Below are 21544 nucleotides of genomic sequence, written 5' to 3'. Positions count from 1 at the left end.
TCTTCATCATTGCAGGCAGCAGTGCTAACCACTGCACCACTACTCCACCGTGCCACTCGCGCCTAAAATGGGAACTTGTCCGATTTCCCATCAATAAATATACTTTGCGCAATCCTGTTATGAATTAGTTTGACTCTGTCTGTACACCAGGTGGTTTCTATTTTTTTCATGTACCCACTTGTTTATGTTCCAATCTACCGGCTCGTATATCTTTGGGCTGTGGGGGTGAGACCCACACAGATACGGGGAGAATGTGCAACTCGACATAATAGTAACCCGAGGTGGGATAGAACAGGCTCCTCGGGACCGTGAGGCAGCAGTTCTAAACATTACGCCACTGTGTCATTCCCTGCACTGAACATGGGTCCGAGATCTGTACAAATCTGAGTCTAATTGAAGATGTCTGACACCAGGAAAGCGGATGCACTATTAATAAAACGCTGTGTCGTTCAATCACATTTGGAGGGGGATCAAAAAATCTTTATTCTTTCTATTGTAGTTCGAAATATAACCAATAGTTTCTCATTTACATTAATTAACGGTGTCAATTAGAGCCAAGGGAAACGCTTAAAAAACTCAGTTTACCGCTGGATTTATTAACCGTTCTGCTGATGATCTTCAAGGGGATGGCTTCATGTCCCACCACACAGGAGTAAGAAGCGCCGCTGGCCCACTCCTCCGCTGCAATGGATAACAGGCTGTACATGAAGAAGGAGCTATTGCCGTTCTCCGCCATCACCTCGGTGTTCTTGTAGTTCCCGGGATTCACCGGCATGTCATTGACGGTCCACTTGACGAAGATCTCTCAAGGGGAGAAACCTCTCACTAAGCAGCTGAGGGAGACGAATCTCTGAGCGGAGACATCTTCAGCCGAGGGCAGGAGGACAGAGACGGACGGTTCCCGCGGGTTGGGATCTGCAGAAAATGTACAATAAATGTTAATAAAATGGGGAATTCCGGAGACAATGGAACCGCGGGTTCGATGTGGGAGAAATGTGTTTTGTGTTGGATTTTAAAGGTTTCCATTTCCCACTTTGGGATCTGTCCGGTTTCCCAGCTCGGAGCAGAGGTGGACACAATCCTTTTCCCTGAGAATTTACGGACTGGAACAGAAAGTTTCAGAAAGTGTATGGCATGGAAACAGGCCATTCGGACCCACTGTCCTGTGCTGGTGTATCAGCTCCACACACCGGAACCCCGCCCGCCCCTACGCCACCCCCCCCCCCCCCCGCCATCGCCGCCACCACATTACTCCCAGAGGATTGTAAAACTGCCAATGGAACACCCTGATTGATTCCAAAAGGGAGTCAAGAGCATGTAACTGTAGGCCACTGACATTAACATCTGTCAGTGGCAATCCCTTAGTGTCCATTATAACGATGTAATAGCACAGCATTTAGAAATACACAATATCATCAAATGGAGTCAGCACGGTTTCCTGACACAAAATTGGCAGAGTTGCTGATAGTGCCGAGGATGGTTTAGCACAGAGGGCTAAACAACTGGTTTATAATGCCCATCAATGCCACCGGAGCGTGTTCAATTTATTACCGGCCTCTCTGAACAGCCGCCGGAATGTGGCGACTAAGGGCTTTTCACAGTAACTTCAGTGAAGCCTACTGGCTATTATTATTATGAAGGGGAAATCATTCTCAACAAATTGATTGCAATTAATTGAGGTGATAACAAGCAGCCTAGAGAAAGCGGAGCCAGTAGATATAATATACATTAATTTCGAAACAGCGTTTGATAAGTTAATGTACTATTGCCACGTTTGCAGGGGGTAGGTTTTCAGGACTGGAGGTAATCGATGAAGTATACGGATTGCCTAAGAGAAATGGGTTCAGATACCTGCAGGTAAGGTGGTGGTGGTGGCGGTGGGGCGGGGGGGGGGGGGGGGGGGGGGGGGGGGGGTTCCGGTGGGAGGAGCGAGGTGTGGTCCTTCCCAGAGCTGCCACCTCCGGTGTTGCACGATAAGCTGCTGATTGAGGATAATATTGGAGAGGGGAGTGTCCAACATGTATGAAGAGCTGATAGACATAGAGGCCGTTCTGGAGGAGAAGATCAAGCGCAAATGGTAGGAGGGGTTGGTGAGGGGGTGCGGTCCGGGGCGTGGAAGGTACCTTCAGGAGGGTGAACGCATCCTCGTCGTGTGCAGGTTGAGCCTCATCCAAATTAAGGTGGTGCACAACCCCCACATGAGGGTCACGAGGATGAGCCGTTTTTTTGCTGCGGTGGACGAAGAATGAGTGGCCCACCTTGGCATTTGCCTCCCTGATAGCCCGGGGACGGATTTTGCTCAGCTGGCGATTCTGACCGCTGCCATAGATGGGGATGTGGTTGAGCAAGCTGGCAGATTTCCTGCATTTGGAGAAGATAAAGTTCACCCGGTGTGGAAGGCATTTATTATTTCTTCATGGTGAATTAAAGTTTCAGCCGGAGGAGAGTTAGGGGTTGTTCTCGTTGTGCGGGGGTGGGGGTGGGGGCAAAAGTTGAGGGGGCGGGTAGATTGGTGGGATGGGTGTTAGGGAATATGGTAGATCTGGGGTGTTTATTGTACCTGGGGGGAGTTTTTTCCATCTTTTAATTTCTTACAATTAAGGGCCAGTATAGCGTGGTCAAACCACCTACCCTGCAACCTTGGGGTTGTGGGGGTGAAACTCACGCAGACGCAGGGAGAATGCGCAAAATCCACACGGACAGTGACCCGGGTCCAGGATCAAATCCAGATCCTCTACACCATGAGAAAGCCGTGCTAACCACTGCGCCACCATGTCACCCTTGGAGTTGTTTCTATCATAATGTTATTGTTATGTTTTCTATGATTTTTATATTTGTATGCAAAACGCCCTTTACTGAAAATATTTTTTTAAATAAGGAAAGCAAGTGGCGAGAATGACACAGGTAATCTACACAGGGATAGTCAGATTAAGTGATTGGGGGGAAATTTACCAAAAGGAACATGATGTAGGAAAATGTGAGATTATACCTCCTTCGGTAGGAGGAATAAAGGAGCTGAATGTTATTTAGATGGAGAAAGGCAGCAGAAAACTGTACCGAAGAAGGATTTGTCATCCTCCTGCAGCCATCGCAAAAAGCTAGCATGCAAGTTGTTGGGTAACAGGGAAGGTGCATTGAATGTTGAGCTTTATTTTGAAGGGAATGCTATATAAAGATAGCGAAGTGTTGATAAAACTACACAGTGCACCAGCAAAATCACACCTGATGTTCTTTGAACACTTTGGGAAGGATGACATATTGGTTTTCGAAGCAGTCCAGAGAATGTTCATGATGTTGATCCCGGGTATGGATTTTCTTATGAAGAGTGGCTGAGTAGATTGGGTCTATACTCACTGGATATTAGAAATATGAAGGCGACCTAATTGCGACATAAATCATTCTCAGACGGTTTGACAGGGTAAATGCCGAAAGGTTCCTATCCCTTGTGGAAGATTCTTGGACCTGAGGATTTAATCTTAAATGAAGGCATCGCCATTTAAGGCAGACATGAGGAGGAATTTTTTTTCTCGGTTGGCAGCGTATCTGTGGAATTCTGTGGTGCGAAAGGTGTAGGAATTGCATCGTTCAGTGTGTTCAAGGCTGAGATAGATGGATTTTGAATCAGTAAGGAAATAAAGGGATATGGGGTTAAGGCAGGAAAGTGGAATTGAGGATTGCCTGAGATCAGTCACGGTCTCGCTGAATGCCAGCCAGTCTCAATGGACCCAATGGCCTTGATCTGCTCTTACATCTTCTAGTCGATGGTCTTGCTCCATCTAAACCCAATATCACCGCCTTCAATTCACTGTTCAGTCGTCTGCATATTATTTTCCACCTTATCGTCTGCCACTCCAGATTGTTTAGTTAGTGGAATTATCAATCAAAGTAGATCAGAAATACACTGAATGCGAAATATTGAACGTTGCACTGACACTAGAAATAGACACAATGGCTCACTTATTGCTTTAATCTCAACGCTCACCTATTTTCTTATGGATCGAATTACTCAAAGGAGTTGGCAGGTCCTGATGTCTCGCCACACAGTCAAACACAGCCCCACTTAGCCAGGCTTGTGTCGAGATGTTTAATTTCCTGACCACGCTCTCAGTATCTGCCCCAGGCTGGTCGGCAATCTCTGATTTCAGCGGGTTCTTCGCTTCACTCCAGGACATGTTGACTCCATAAGGAGCATTCGAAATGACGCAGGTTATGGTTACAGTCGCCTCCAGTAAGACCTGTTCTATTGGCGGTGGCAGTATTGTTACTGAGGGAACAGTGCAAAGGGAAGGATCTGTGAATGAAAACATGAAAATCAACCCACGTTTCATCTTCAGAATCAGGACAGTGGTATTCAACCTTTACTCTCTAAATGGGAATGAATCAACTTCGAAATAACAACCTCGAAAGATCGTCGATGAACAGAACTGGCTTTGTTATAGAAGACAGAGAGTAATAGTGGAAGGGTTTTTTTTCTGAATGGATATCTGTAACTAGTGGTGTTCAGCAGAGATCAAAGATCTGGAGACAAATGTGGGTGGTCTGATAACAAGTTTGCGGATGACACGAAATTGGCGGAATTGCCGATTGTTCCGAGGATGGTCAGAGGGTACAAGTGGGATAGATAGATTGGAGACTTGGGCACAGAAATAGCAGACGGAGTTTAATCCGGACAAATGTGAGGTGATGCATTTTGGAGGATCATATGTGGTTATGAATTATACCGTAAATGGCAGAACGCTTGGACCATTAACATACAAAGGGACCTTGGCATGCAGGTCCACAGTTCTCTAGTGGTAACATAGGTGGCCACGGTGATTATGAAGGCAAATGGCATGCTTCCCTTCATCAGCCAGGGCATTGAGTGCAGGAGTTGGGAAATCATGTTGCAGCTATATAAAAGTTTGGATCGGCTGCATTTGGAGTATTGCGTGCAATTCTTTTCACGACATTATCAGAAGAACGTGGACGCTTTGGAGAGAGTGCAAAGAAGGTTCACCAGGGTGCTGCCTGCTCTTGAAGGTGTTGGCTATGAGGAGCATTTGAAAAAAACTAGGAATGCTTTTACTGCCAAGACGGAGGCTGAGGGGACACCGGATAGAGGTCTACAAAATTCTGAGAGAATTAGGCAGGTTTGCTGTCAGAGGTTTTTTTCAAGGATGGAGTGTCAATTACAAGGGGCCACAGGTTAAAGATGAGAGAGGGAAAGTTTACGGGAGATGTGCGGATAGGTTTTATCGCGCAGAGAGTGGTGGATGTCTGGTATGCACTGCCAAAGGATGTGGTGGAACCCGGTACATTAGCAACATTTAAGCGATATCTGGATGGATACATGAATAGGGAGTAAATAGAGGGATATGGACCCAGTAAGGACAGAGGGTTCTTTTTAGATAGGGCACATTGAGCGGCGCAGGCGTGGAGGACTTTGCTGTACTTTTCTTTGTTCTTTGTACAGTGGTAAGCAGCGTGTCTGTGAAACCTATTATAGAATCACTACCGTGAAGAAGTGCACCAATCGGTCCATCGAGTCTGCACCGACCCTCGAAAGAGCACCCTACCAACAACCACTCCCCCGCCCTTCCCCATAACCCTATGACCCCATGGAACCGCTAGACTCTAAAGGACAATTGTGCACGGCCAATCTACCTAACCTGCCCATCTTTGGACTGTGGGAGGAAACCGGAGTACCCGGAGGAAACCCAAGCACACACGGGGAGGATGTAGAAACTCCTTACAGTTTGGCAGTCAGCCAAAACCAAAATCGAAACCGGGGTCGTGGCGCTAAGATGTAGCAGTGCTAATCGCTATTCTCATTGTCAAAGTCGTTCAGCCCTGGAATCCATCTAACAACTGCATTGCAGTATTCCCAATGCAGAATACACTGTTCCTGATCTCTGGAATTAAGTAATGAAGGCTGAATTATAAATAGGTTGGATGAACTTTCCAACACTTTCCCCCGGAGCTGTCAGCAGTAAAGCGTTCCAGACACCCGCTGCCTCTCAAATCCAAGATTCTTGGTAGTGAGGATGAGCAGAGAGATCTCTGTGTCCATGTACATAGATCCCTGAAAGTTGCCACCCACTTTGAGAGGGCTGTTAAGAAGGCGTACGGTGTGTTAGCTTTTATTGGTAGAGGGATTGAGCTTCGGAGCCATGAGGTCACGTTGCAGTTGCAGGGGCTGTTTAGCTCACTGGGCTAATCGCTGGCTTTGAAAGCAGACCAAAGCAAGCCACAAACATGGTTTGTATTCCCATAACAGCCTCCCTGAACAGGCGCCGGAATGTGGCAACTAGGGGCTTTTCACAGTAACTTCATTTGAAGCCTACTGGTGACAGTAAGCAATTTTCATTTTTTTCATTTCCGTTGTACATAACTCTGTTGCGGCCGCATTTGGAGTATTGCGTGCAGTTCTGGTCACCGCATTATAGGAAGGATGTGGAAGCATTGGAAAGGGTGTAGAGGAGATTTACCAGGATGTTGCCTGGTATGGAGGGAAGATCTTTTGAGGGAAGATGAGGGACTTGAGGCTGTTTTCGTTAGAGAGAAGAAGGTTAAGAGGTGACTTAATTGAGGCATACAAGATGATCAGAGGATTAGATAGGGTGGACAGTGAGAGCTTTTTCCTCGGATGGAGATGTCTAGCACGAGGGGAAATAGCTTTAAATTGAGGGAAGATGAATATAGGATAGATGTCAGAGGTAGGTTCTTTACTCAGAGAGTGGTAAGGGCGTGGAATGCCCTGCCTGCAACAGTAGTAGACTCGCCAACATTAATGGCATTTAAATGGTCATTGGATAAACATATGGATGTTAAGGCAATAGCGTAGATGAGTTTTAGAGTGGTTTCACAGGTCGGTGCAACATCGAGGTCGCTGTAATGTTCTATGTTCCAATCCGCTGTCTCAGGATAAAGCTGATATCAAGTCCACCTCACTCACTAAAGGTCTTCAAAGTAAAGGGAAGTATTATTTGCTGTTTTGATCAAATCTTGAATGGTGAGCAAGTCCAATGCAGCTCTTACATTAGAATGAATCACAAAGTAGGCAGTAAATTAGAAATTGATCTGTGCTTTGCATTAACTTCAATACATTTCTGGTGTTGATTAACATCAGAGTGCAGGATGATCTATAGTTTCCCCTGTCTGTGTCTCTTACCAGACGACGCGATGTTGAGACTTCGGGTGACCTCTTGATGAGTGACCTGGCAGGTATAGACCGCTTTGCTGAACCATTCCCCAGCGGAGACTGTCAGCCGACTGCTCGCCGAGAAGTTCCCGTTCACTTCACAGGCGGGAGAGGTGACAATTCCTGAACCCACGGATTGTCCATTCTTCAGCCACTTCACCGTGATTGAATTTGGCTGGAAATGGATGATTGAACAGATGATGGTTGCAAATTTCTGTCTTGTGATTTCTTCATTGGGACTCACGGTGAGGAGAACATGTGGATGGATGTCATTTCTAGGAACTTCAAGGACCATAAGTTAGACATTATTGCAGAAGATGTTGTAACAAATAAACTGACTTATTATTTTTTCACAGTTACTCTGCGCTCAATATTATTTTCTGGAATCCGAACTGTGTAGTGTGCCATAAATGTGTCATAACCAAAGTTATGAATAAATTAATCACAGCGTTTCTGTTTTCACATGTTCGACAACACTTACGCATTTCAATGCTCTTGTCTGAGCCGCTGTGTCGAACCTCACAGCTGATGTTGCTGCATCCCCCCTCTGACTCGGTGATGGTTTACTGGCTGCTCAGGGTGTAGGTTCCCTTCTTGTTTCTCACTGACGGATATTTCTTAACTCCAGTGGTGATCGGCTGCCCATCTTTCTTCCAGGTAAGGCTGGTGATTTCTGGGGAGTAGTCCATCGCCAAACAGCCGTAGGTCACGGAGCCGTCGGTGTTGTGTTGTTGACAGGAGGAGACCAGACTGTAGAGAGTGGGCGGAGACGGTGTCGCTGGGAGAGAATGGCCCATTCAACAAGTTAGACTCTATATTTGAGTTTAAGTAACCAAACATTTCAAAATGTGCCTCAAGCTATGCGTTTATGCTAACATTTCCCCATTAAAAGTTACATCGACATTTAAGCTTCTATTAGTCTCTCATTTGAGATTCATACCTCTTTGCCTCCTCACTCGGAGCTCACATCTTACTCCTGCTCTCCCACCGGATAAAAAATGGCATTTTGGTGCCATATGAATGGTGTAACGTTTATTAAAATGAAAGAGAAGCAGGAGGTTTCCCCATTATTTCAACAATGCAAATGGTGCCGTAGTCACGGAGACTGCGCTCTCCTTTTGAGAGCTGACTAGTGGTGCTTTAACCTGAGGGTCACTATACCTGAGGTGAGTGGCACGGTTGAGAATGGGGCCCTTTATGAATAAGGTCAGCTGGTACAATAATCGAACCCGCGCTGTTGGGATCGTTCCTCATCACGAACCAGCCGTCCAGCTAACTGAGCTGTGTACGTCACAATCCAGCTAACTGGGTTGTGTGTACGTCACAATCCAGCTGACTGGGTTGTGTGTACGTCACAATCTAACTAACTGAGCTGTGTACATCACAATCCAGCTAACTGAGCTGTGTACGTCACAATCTAACTAACTGAGCTGTGGACGTCACAGTCCAGCTAACCGAGCTGTGTACATCACAATCCAGCTAACCGAGCTGTGTACGTCACAATCCAGCAAACTGAGATGTGTACGTCACAATCCACCTAACTGAGATGTGTACGTCACAATCCAGCTAACTGAGACGTGTACTTCACAATCAGCAGCACTTTGTGATAAAGAACGGTGTGAGGGAGTGAGATAGCGTCCGTCTGTAAGTCAGTATGTGTCTCTGGGAGAGAGAGTAGGCGTGGATCTGAGTCTGTCTGTATGTGTTTGCGTGGTAGGGAGAGTATGCATGTGAGAGAGTGTTTAATGGAACGTGTGTGTGGTAGGGAGTGTGTGAGCGAGATACTGTTTATGTGAGGGATGTTGTGTGAGAGAGACCCTTTGTGTGAGAGTGTGTCTGAGTAAGTGTGTGAGAGAGACCGAATGTGTGTGTGATAGAGTGTGGGAGAGAGCGGGCGGATGAAAGACAGAGATAAATTGTGTGCGTTTGTCCCTGAGAGTGTGCATGTGGGAGAGAGAGCACGTGAGAGGATGTATGTTATATGAAGAGGGCATGTGCCTAGCAGAGAGTCTGTGAGAGACGGGTAGTGTGTGTGAGAGAGAGAGTGAGAGAGAAAATGTGTCGGTAGAAAGGTGAATTTGAGAGAGTGTGTCTGTTTGTAAGAGAGTGTGAGTATGTGCGTCTGAGTGCTTTCTCCGTCACCATGTGAGTGCATGGGAGAACGTGATTACATGTTTGTGTTTTGAGAGAGAGTGCGTGTGAGAGACAGAAGCACAGGTGTAATTCATAGTCTGTGCGGGGGTGCGTGAGGGAGGGAATGTCTAAGAGTGAGAATGTAACTGTGATAGGATGAGTGAGTGTGTGTAAGGGAGAATATGTCAGAGTATGAGTGTGTGTGTGTGTGTGTGTTTGCGGGTGAGAGAGTGAAATGTGTGTGTGTGTGTCAGGATGGCTCACTCCCAGTTTCCATAGTCTCATTCACGCGCACACTCCACACATACTCGCATCCACTCTCACGGTGAGCATAATCCGGCTTGCAGAACATGAGTTGGAGAATCATTTCGGTCTTTGGCAGCTGCGGCACGGTCGTATGGTTGCTTCACAGCTCCAGGGTCCGAGGTTCGCTTCCTGGCTTGGCTCACTGCGCGGAGTCTGCACGTTCTCTCCGTGTATGCGTGGGTTTCCTCCGGGTGCTCCGGTTTCCTCCCACAGTCCAAAGACATGCTATGACGTGAATTGGACATTCTGAATTTTCTCTCAGTGTACCCGAACAGGCGCCGTATTTTGGCAACCAGGGGGTTTTCACAGTAACTTCATTGCAGTTTTAATGTAAGCCTGCTTGTGACAATAATAAAGATTATCGTTATCAAAATGTCGTCCACTGACTTATTGTTAAATAAGAAATATTGTTAAAATGCGCGTAATTTCACCCAGCAATGGAACAATTTATTTCCCGTTATCTGATTGGATAGCTCCAGCTCGTTAGTTCGATGTTCCGCCTACTTGACCTCTGCGGGGAAAGGCTCTCATGTCAGGTACAGGCCACGTTAAGATATAGAGTAAAATTTCCACCCCTCCCCACAAAAGTTCCTGTCTCTTACTGCAAGAATGGAGACACGACATTGGTTTGATACAAAATGCAACATGGACTCCCTCCAGCGCAGAAGGAGGCATTCGGCCCATTGAGCCTGCACCGACCCTCTGAGAGATCACACTACCTAGACACAATTTCTCACCCTATCCCCGTAGCTCCACCTTGGAACAATTTAGCATGTCCAATCCATGTAGCATGCATATCTTTAGATTGTAAGAGGAAACTGCAGCACCCGGAAGAAGCCCACACAAACACTGGAAAAATGTGCAATCTCCACCCGAGGTCTGAATCGAACACGGGTCTCTAACACTGAGGCGGCAGTACTAACCCCTGTGCCACCGCACCTCCGATCTTTAACATTATCACCTAAAGGAACGTCACCACCTACACGTCAGGTCTGTGATTGAAGATTTGGAACTTGCTGCACTGAGTGAAATTCTAAAAAAACTCAAGAAATTCAACACGGTCGAGGACAAAGCGTCCCGCCAAATTAGCCCCCATTCACCGTCTTAAACATTCACTCCCCCATCACCGACAAGCAGTGGCAGCTGTGTCTATGATGTACAAGATGAACTGCAGCAACTTTCCAAGACTCCATCGAAAGCACCTTCCAAATTGCAACGTCAACCACCTACCACCGAGGCAGCACGATAGAACAAGTGGATAGCATTGTGGCTTCACAGCGCCAGGGTCACAACTGGATTGCATTCTGGGTCACTGTCTGTGTGGAGTCTGCAGGTTCTCTCCGTGGCTGCGTGGGTTTCGTCCGGATGCTCCTGTTTCCTCCCACAGTCCAAAGATGTGCAGGTTAGGTGGATTGGCCATGATAAATGCCCTTAGTGACGAAAACGTTCAGGAAGGGTTATTGGGTTCCGGGGATAGGGTGGAACTGAGAGCTAAAGTGGGTCGGTGCAGACTCGATGGGCCGAATGGCCTCCTTCTGCACTGTATGTTCTATGTTGCAGAACGACAGGAACACCAGATGCATGGGAGCACCAGCAATTGGTTGTGCCCTTCCCTACCACACACTATCCATCCTAACTGGAAACTATACTGCCGTTCCTTCACTCTCGTTTGGTCAAAACCCTGGAACACTCTCCATCACAACACTGCGGGTGTACCTGCGCCATATGGACTGCAGTTATTCAAGAATTATTCAAGTCATCACTTTCTCAATGGGCAATTAAGCAGAGACAACAAATGTTAGTCATACCACAGACTCTACAGTTCCTGAATAAGATGATCATTAATATTTAGACTAATTGCCCCCTTTCCACTGCCCCAGTAAATAGGTCAAGGACTGGTGCAGCACTGAATAAAATAGAATAAAGCTCCATCTGCATTGCGTAGTCTAACATTCCAAAGCTAGATACATCAGTGGTTAAAATATACCCACATCTCCTCCAGTCTGTATTGAGTTTCTTCTTCTATCAATTTAGAGTACCCAATTCTTCCTGTTTTCATGAAGGGGCAGTTTAGCGTCGCCAAACCAACTACTCTGAACAGCTTTGGGTTGTGGGGGTGAGGCACGCGCAGACATGGGGAGAATATGCAAAGTCCACACAGACAGTGACCCAGGGCTCGGATCGAATGCGGGTCCTCAGCCCTGGGAGGAGGCAGTGCTAAACACTGCACCACCATGCCACCCTTGTCTGGTGTTGCTGAGTTGTTCATTATGACTGTCACAATCTGGGGTAAGGATCTCAGTTCAGAGGCGGCTTAACTAACATAAAGTCAAATTTTCGCAATCCTCACAGATCCACGTTTTTGAAGAAATAAATCAAAGCACAGTCCCTGAAATACGAGACGATGAATTATTCACACTGCTTTATTCTAATTGATAAGTGGTCAACTTTAGACAACAACAATAACCTCTTTGAAATTAAACTGATATTTATTAAAAACTCCCTTTGCCTTGTAACTAATTCTGTCTGTCCGAACTGTGCAACATTCATATTGGCTGAAAACAATCACATCAAATATTCTTTTCCAATTAAGGGGCACTTTAACGTGTCCAATTCCCCTATCCTGCACAATTTTGGAGCCGTGGATCTCCACCTAGACACAGGGTGCACGTGCAACTCCAAAGCGGAGCGACTCAGGGCGGAGATCGAATCGAGATTCACGGTGCTGTGAGGCAGCAGTGCTGCCCACTGCACCACCATGCCATCCTGTTCCGATTGACGATAACAGATTGCATTCAGTTTAACGTCATTGATAAAGATTCGGAGATATGAAACAAACAAACAAAAGAGTAACCCGATTACCTGATTGACACAATTTCTTAAGTGAATGTAACCACAAAATAATCGAGACAAAGAACATCATCGGCCTGAGCACAGAAATGTATTGCTTTCTAAATTCATTTTGGATACAATAAAAATTTCTCTAAAAGCTGAACTGTAGCATTTATGTTTGATTTGTTCGAACTGTCATTGCATTGCACGTTGTTTTTAATTGCCAGTTAGCCTTGTTGGATGATTTGCACTCTATAATAAAAAAATGAAAAATTTATATAATTCAAAGCGAGATCTTGCCTGGAACTTTGCTTATAAATTGCGTTTAATTAAATGTCAAGCAATGCTAAACAATAAACCTCAAATAACCGGATGGAAACATTCAGACCAGGATATTTTAAATTAAATCTAATAACATTTTTACATTTTACTTTTTGGTAATAATCGTCCTGTTTGAACCTGCAAAAATGTGAAATATGAATATTTCTGAACTCATTGAATTCCATCTATTCACAGAGTCTAATTCGCACGATAAATCTATAAGCGTCTCGCTCTTTATATATACATAAATATATCTTACTTTCAGCTCGGATACATAAAGTATGTATATCTATCTATATATATATAATGTGTGTGTGTGTGTGTATTTCTGACAATAATTTTGACAATCCCGACAACTGAATTATTAAAACTGCTGCTCAATGAAAGGAGATCCAAAATTAATCTGTGTAAAACACAGTTAAAATTGTTCATTCAGATCCTCTCCAAAACTGAAACATAATAAGCAAATGGAGCAGATATTTTGTTGTTTAATTTAATATTCAATATAAATAAGCTTGAGAATCAGATATGATCTTTTCTTTATTCTGTCACTTGTTTTTACTATAATTCTATACTGTGTACAGCACAGTTATATCAGACTGGCTGTTGTTAATTATTGCAAAGCTCATATTCACATTTTCTGATTAAATTAATCTGTTTGAATTTCAAGCTGTTACTTGTCAATCTCCAGCCCTGTGCAGTCTAAACATTCCTGCAATTTAAATAGAATCATTAGAAAAATGTCTTCACTGTCAGTGACTTCCAAATCACAGAAAACTGTTTATGATTAGATTAGCGACAATTATCTCACTATCCATCTACAAATGGCATTGAAGGAATCAAGAATCACAGTGAACAATATGGAATCATATTGTTGTGGCTGCACAGAAAGAATATAATAACCGGATACATAAATTGCCAAACTGAAATATAAAATTCCTATTTAAGTAACTGCAAACGTAATCAGGGATCTAAAAATTAATCCAAAATCTCTTGTGCAACTGAACACCTGTGTAGAATCAGTATGTTATTGTTAAAATAGTTCCGGGCACAATTAGATTATATTTTCAGGCTAGAAAATGTTCCGGTCATGCAAATAGTGTGCAGCGCGCAGCAGGATTGTGAAAGGCGATTGCTGATTAATTATATTAATATGAAAACATCTTTGGATAATATGGGGTTATATTACCACATTATAATAACTACTCTCCAATTTGAACAATTGTTAAATAAGAAGTATGAGCTTGCAGTAAATTGTTATGTTCTGAATGACGTAATCTTTTGGTTTAATCATCATAGAATTTACAGGGCAGAAGGAGGCCATTCGGCCCATCGAGTCTGCACCGGCTCCTGGAAAGTGCACCCTACCCAAGGTTAATACCTCCACCCTATCCCCATAACCCAGAAACCCCACCCAACACTAAGGGCAATTTATCATGTCCATAAGGTTCCCATGGCAGGTTGATGGAAAAAGTGAAGTCGTATGGGGTTCAGGATGTACTAGCTAGATGGACAAAGAACTCGCTGGGCACCAGGAGACAGAGAGTAGTGATGGAAGGATGTGTCTCAAAATGGAGAAGGGTGACTAGTGGTATTCCACAGGGATCCGTGCTCGGACCACTGATGTTTGTGATCTACATAACTGACCTGGAGGAAGGTATAGGTGGTCTGATTAGCAAGTTTTCAGATGATACTAATATTGGTGGAGTTGCAGATAGCGAGGAGGACTGTCAGAGAATACAACAAAATATAGATAGATTGGAGAGTTGGGCAGAGAAATGGCAGATGGAGTTCATCCAGGCAAATGCGAGGTGATGCATTTTGGAAGATCAAATTCAAGAGCGGACTATATGATCAATGGAAGGGTCTTGGGGAAAATTGATGTGCAGAGAGATCTGGGAGTTCCGGTCCATTGTTTCCTGAAGGTGGCAACGCAGGTTGATAGAGTGGTCAAGAAGGCATACAGCATGCTTGCCTTCATCGGACGGGGTATTGAGTACAAGAGTTGGCAGGTCATGTTACAGTTGTATAGGACTTTGGTTCGGCCACGTTTGGAATACTGCGTGCAGTTCTGGTCGCCACATTACCAGAAGGATGTGAATGCCTTGGAAAGGGTGCAGAGGAGGTTCACCAGGATGTTGCCTGGTATGGAGGGTGCTAGCTATGAAGAAAGGTTGAGTAGATTAGGATTGTTTTCGTTGGAAAGATGGAGGTTGAGGGGGGACCTGATTGAGGTCTACAAAATTATGAGAGGTATGGACAGGGGGATAGCAACAAGCTTTTCCCAAGAGTGGGGGTGTCAGTTACAAGGGGTCACGATTTCAAGGTGAGAGGGGGAAAGTTTAAGGGAGATGTGCGTGGAAAGTTTTTTACGCAGAGGGTGGTGGGTGCCTGGAACACTTTACCAGCGGAGGTGGTAGAGGCGGGTATGATAGCATCATTTAAGAAGCATCTAGACAGTTATATGAATGGGCGGGAACAGAGGGAAGTAGACCTTGGAAAATAGGAGACAGGTTTAGATAAAGGATCTGGATCGGCGCAGGCTGGGAGGGCCGAAGGGCCTGTACCTGTGCTGTAATTTTCTTTGTTCTTTGTTCTAATCCACGTAACCTGCACATCTTTGGACTTGCGGAGGAAACTGGAGCACCCGGAGGAAACCCACGCACACACGGGGAGGATGTGCAGACTCCGCACAGTCAGTGACCCCAAACCGGAATCGAATCTGGGACCCTGGAGCTGTGAAGCGATTGTGCTATCCACAATGCTACCGTGTAATCGTCAGTTAATAAAATACTAATATACCTTTATTCCATTCTGAATTTCCAACGCCTGCTTGTTTTCTACCTGTAATCGTGTTTCAAGCAGATTTAAACACGTAGACCGTTGGCATTTAACCACAAATCATGTAACCGCTTAATATCACTGAGCATAAACAATGCAGAAACTCCAAACCTCTTCACAAATTGTACTTAATCAAAGTCACCCAGACACACATTATCCTCAGCAGTTAAACATCAAACTCATCATCGAGGAGTTGAACCCCGTTTCATGGAGAAGCAGGTCAATTCTACATTGAACAGAATAAAACTTAACATTTCAAAAACATCTCAACATCGAGTCCAGCTCGCCACCAAATGTATCAATTTTCAAACTAAATAAAAATCTGTAATAACAGCAATATAATTGTGAGGAGCTGCAATGTGTCCAAAACAAATATTGAAAGTTTACCGCGTTTTATTCATATTGGACCATATTTTAAACATATTTAAACACTTAATATTTGCAGTAGCTGTAACCATCAATCTCACCTAGACGAAACATTGCAGAAGCCACAGGCTGCGATTGCAGTAATAATTTATGTTCAGAAAGAACGCCTTGAACCCTGCCTTAGTTTAATGTCCAAACTGCTCTAAAACCCTGCTTGTTTTCTGCCGACAATCATGCATCAAGCAACTTCAAACATTCCATTCAAAAACATGGAACTGCTCAATGTCACCGAGTTTGAACAATGCAGAAACAATGCAGAAACGGCAAACCGTTTCAAACATCTTATTTATTCAAAGTCACCCAGATACAATCTATTCGTCAGAAAACCACCAAATCACATCACCAAAGGCCTGGGACTCGTTTCATGGAGAAGCAGCTCAATTCAAAACACTTCCAACAAAATCAAACATAACGTTTTAAGAAATTATCAATCCAGAAGCCACCAAATCCACCTGTCATAAAATGAATGAATAATTAAACAGAAACTTAGAAGAATATCATCAGCATTGTGAAAACGCAGAACATGTTCAATAAAGTAACACATAAACCTCAGCATATTTTGTTGGGTTCGATTTTTAACACTTGTGCAGGAGGTGGTAAAACTTGCAGCCACCAGATGTCACCGAGATTAAACATTGCAGAAACGCTGCGTTGGGTATTTAAAATAACCCGGCCACACAGTATCCTCAGCAAATAAACACTAACTCACAGCAACCGGGGGCAGCACGGTGGCGCAGTGGTCAGCCCTGTTGCCTCACAGTGCCGAGGTCCTAGGTTCGATCCTGGCTCTGGGTGATCATCCGCGTGGAGCTTGCACATTCTCCCCATGTTTGCGTGGGTTTCACCCCCAAAACCCAAAGATGTGCACATAGGTGGATTGGTCATACTGAATTGCCCCTTAATTGGAAATAAATGAATTGGATACTCTAAAACATTTTTTTTTAAATCACAACAACCATGGACTGAATCCCTGAGCAGCGACTTTTGTCAAGAGGCAGAGTAATTCTATAACCTTTTTCATCAGAATCACATGAAACATTGCGACAAAATCCCAATACAGAATCACCAAACCCACGATTCAGTGAACGAATTAATTGTTTTCCTAAATTTAAAGTACCCAATTGTTTTTCCAAACAAGCAGCATTTTACTATGGCCAATCCATTTAGCCTGCACATCGTTTGGTTGTGGGGCTGAGACCCACGCAGACACGGCGAGAATGTGTAAACTCTTGCGTGGGTTTCGCCCCCACAACACAACCATATGCACACTGGGTGGATTGGCCACGCTAAATTGCCCCTTAATTGGAAAAAATGAATTGGGTACTCTAAATTTACTTTTAAAAAAGAGAATGTGTAAACTGCACACAGACAGTGACCTGGGGCCGGGTTTCAATCTCGGACCTCTGCGCCCTGAGATATCAGCTAACAACTGCGCAACCGTGTTGCCCTGAATAAATTGTGAACATACAAAAAAGTATAAAACTACGACTGAAATAAAACAGTTGGAAATAATTGACTGGTGCTTACCTGCAGGCACCGTCACCATGGTCCCCTGTCCCCAGTAGTCCATCCCACCCACTATGTCCACTGTACAATCATAGATGGCGGTATCTTCGGCCTTCAGGTTCGTCATGGCCAAAGATAAGATATTGTTCGAAGTGTCTGTGGAAGCAGTGAATCGATCTTGAATTTCTGCGGCGTAGCCATTGCTGGAAGAAGTGTCGTACCAAAGCAGCCACTCCAGCCCCTGTCCGGGAAGCTGTCGGATCCAATGCATGGTGTTGCTGCCAAGGCTGAAGCCGCTGGTTTTACAGGTCAGTGTCAGGGAGCCTCCGGGACGCCCGGTCTCTGCCTCTGGCTGAGTCAACACAACATCCGACTAGACACCTGTAAAAATATATCAAAAAGCCCGAGGATTAATGCTGGTGAAATGACTGGTGACTCTGGAACATTCCAGAGAGAGACTAACACTGAGACAGTAACAGTGAGAGACTTGGACAATAAAAACTACTCACGGGATAAGAAAGTCAGCAACAAACTGAGAGAAATGGCCCACCGCATCCTTCTGGTCATTTGGGGGAAATGGTTGTGTCAGGAACTCAGTGAACAAACCAGCTCCCGGACTGTTGGATTCGGGTCCCAGTGAGCGGCATTTAAATACCCGGCAGAAGGGGGCGGCTTTCCAGGCGCCGCCTGTTGATTCCCTGGTGGAGGCGGCGACTGGATCCACGTCCCACCTTCCACACCCCCAACAGAATGGACTCAGATTTTTTACAGATTATTGTTCAAAGTTAGCATTTATCTGTATTGAGGCATTTATTTGTCTGAATGGATAATTTGGAATGTCTGCATTGGTTCTAATGGTGAAATTACATTTGAGCATCTGTTAATATAATAGAATAATCTTTTTTGTCACAAGTTTTTTGTCTGCAATGAATTTATCTTTTACTGTGAAAAAACGAATTCCATTGTAAGTTAAGTCCCTTTTTTTTCTACTGTTCAACATAATTGGATGAACAGAAATAAATTCAACTATGTTAACAGTGAATAAGTCGCCTGTTCGTCTGATTTGAAACACGGCGAGTTTTTAATCCGTGACAGCAATAAAGTATAATTCATCAGTGGAATTTTCTTTTTGATTTCTGTAACCAAATGCGGGAGATGAACAAAGTGATTCTCTTGCAGTGTAGGTGGCTATCCGTGTACAATGTGGGTCTGTAGAAACGAAAAAATGTCACATTATGCAATATCGCTCCTGGAACTTCTCAAACTCCCCCTGAGCCTAGGACACTGTGAACATTCGCAGTAAAAGAAGCCGCTTGCCTGATAATGAAGCAGTAAATTGACAGAGAAACATAAAATTCACATGAAGTTTTGACAGAGAAAGGACGGCAGTGGTTTGCCCAGCTGCCTCACGGCGCCGAGGATCCGGGATTGACTCCCGTCCCGGGTAACCGTCCGTCAGTAGTTTGCACATTCTCCTGTGTGTCTCACCCTCACAACCTTAAGATGTGCAGCGTAGGTGGATTGGCCGCACTAAAGTGCCCCTTAAGTTGAAAAATAAATTTCAACTCAAAAATAAATTTAAAACCTTTTGACAGAGAAGTTAATGAATCAGAAAGGACACGGCGACCAGCAAAGTTATCCTTCAGCATCCAAATCATTGCAGCTAATTTTACTGACCACCGGCTGTCTAACATTCACTGGTGTTGGGAACACAGGATATCAGGACTTTGCGGCATATTACACAATATCACAGGAATAAATGTTTTATTCTCCACTGAAGCAGGAACCAGGTCATAAACTGGTCATTTCTCTGAGCGGGACTGTCAAATAAAGGAAATCAGCACAAATTAGAACATAGATTGCAGAAGGAGGCCATTCGGCCCATCGAGTCCGCACCGACCCATTTAAGCCATCACTTGCACCCTATCCCCGCAACCCAAAAATCCCTCCCGAAGCTTTTTGTTGACTAGGGGGAATTTAGCAGGCAAAACCACCTAACCTGCACGTCTTTGGACTGTGGGAAGAAACCGGAGGAAACCCATGCAGACACGTGCAGACTCTGCACAGTGACCCAACAGGGAATCGAACCTGAGACCCTGTGAAGCCACAGGGCTAATCACTTGTATTACCGTGCTGCCAAATTAAACTGTACAGAGCGGGGAGTTCATAAGAGACGCGTCCGCTTAAATAACTCGGAGAATATTCCAGGAATTCCGGCGGGTTCAAGGCAGATTCATGATTTTCTTTTTATTTAATTAAGTTTCTTTGTAATTACAATCAAATGATGAGGCTTGTGGATTGGGTCCATCAATACCACTCACTTTCACTTCATTAGGTTCTTAACAAACGGACTTCAATAACTAGAGTGACCTTTACTCAGAACTAATATAAATGGAATAGCATCTGATCAGTTCACTATTTTCCGATCATGTTTAATCTCAGAGTGAACAGAACATTAATTGAAAATATGTATTTCGATGCAACACAATTTAAAACGTTTACTTAACGTGCGATTGAAACATTTAATGTTCGAATTGCTTAATGCCATTGTGTCCATTCATATTCAGGCTAATCTGTCCCACACAGTATTTGGCAGCAATCCAGCCGCCTGCTGTCAGGGAGGCTCGAATGTTCAATGTTGTTTACAGGAAACATCTGGATTTTCTTTCAAAGATCTGTTTTCTCAGTACTGACCGCTTGGCTGCAAGTCAACTTGTCAATGAGGACTATTTATAAACAAATCTACCCAGCAACAATACTGGAGATAATTTTAGGTTTTAGAGCCTATTTGAACTGCTCCCATCACAAAGGAAAGGAGAGGTATCCAGCTTCTCTGACCCGTCTTAGCAACAATAGCCGGCTGGAGGATCCCTCTCACGTCTCATAATATGAACATAGAACATACAGTGCAGAAGGAGGCGATTCGGCCCATCGAGTGTGTACCGACCCACTTAAGTCCATGCTAACACATATTAACATGAAAACAGAAATATTGTGAAACTCAGAGGCCATCTGCAAATGTTGAATTACTTCCCAAACAGTGTAACTTATAGCCCATTAAAGATATTACATTTACATTAGGTATAGCTAACTTTAAAAATCAGCGCAAAATCCAGTTACAGATCTGATGTTTCTGTGTGACGATGATGCGATTACTTGTCAATATCGCTCAGAGACTGCTGGGTGGCTGCTCATTATCCTTGCTCTGGTTTAATTCTATTCACATTGAATTATGGGACAGATGTGATTCCTTACTGGCAGAATGGTCAATGCTATCTTAATAAAGATCAATCTCAATAAATTATATTAAATTAATTGCAATTACATTTTGCATGAAATAAAATGCTGAAAATAATTGGTGAATACAACAGTTTATGTTTGTCGACGATAATTGGTGAATATATTTTTAAATTTTTGTTGGTTGATGATAATTGAATATAATTATTTAACTTCGTGAATTGTTTCAATTGATAATATTCACGCTACAGAAGGGCCAGGCAATGCCCATCTCCAGCAAAATGGAATGTAACCATTGCCCCATGACATTTAGTGATATTGCCATTGCTGAATCCCTCGCTATCCAAACGCTGTCGTTATCATTGACCAGAAAATGAACTGCTCTGGCCATCTAAATGCTCAGGCTACAAGAGCCGGTCGGGACTCGGAAACGTGCGGTGAATAACTCCCCTCTGCTTTCCTTGTTCACGAATTGCAAGTCAGGAGTGTAACTGAATAACCTCTACTTGACTGGCTGGGTGCAGCTTGAACAACTTCCGAGAAGCTTAACATCATCCAGGCCAAAGCTTGATCGTCACCCCACGTGCAAATATTCAATCCACCCATCACCAACGAACAATGGCTACACTGCATTATCCGCAAGATGCACTCCAGGAACGTAACAAGGCTCCTTTTGAAACACCTTCTACACACAGGACCATTATATTGTCGAAGAAAAAGCCAGCTGACAGATGGGAATCGGCACCTGGAAAACTCCCGGAC

General features: G+C 44.2%; 1 pseudogene; it reads right to left on the bottom strand.

Annotated features, from left to right (window-relative positions):
- Nucleotides 1-522: 522 nt before the first annotated feature.
- LOC119960095 lies at nt 523-18100 on the bottom strand (annotated as a pseudogene).
- Nucleotides 18101-21544: the final 3444 nt, after the last annotated feature.

The sequence above is a fragment of the Scyliorhinus canicula genome, unplaced genomic scaffold (assembly GCF_902713615.1).
Source record: "Scyliorhinus canicula unplaced genomic scaffold, sScyCan1.1, whole genome shotgun sequence".
Lineage (NCBI taxonomy): Eukaryota > Metazoa > Chordata > Chondrichthyes > Carcharhiniformes > Scyliorhinidae > Scyliorhinus > Scyliorhinus canicula.
Note: the sequence above shows the minus strand (reverse complement) of the source record. Positions and strands in the feature narration are given on the sequence as shown.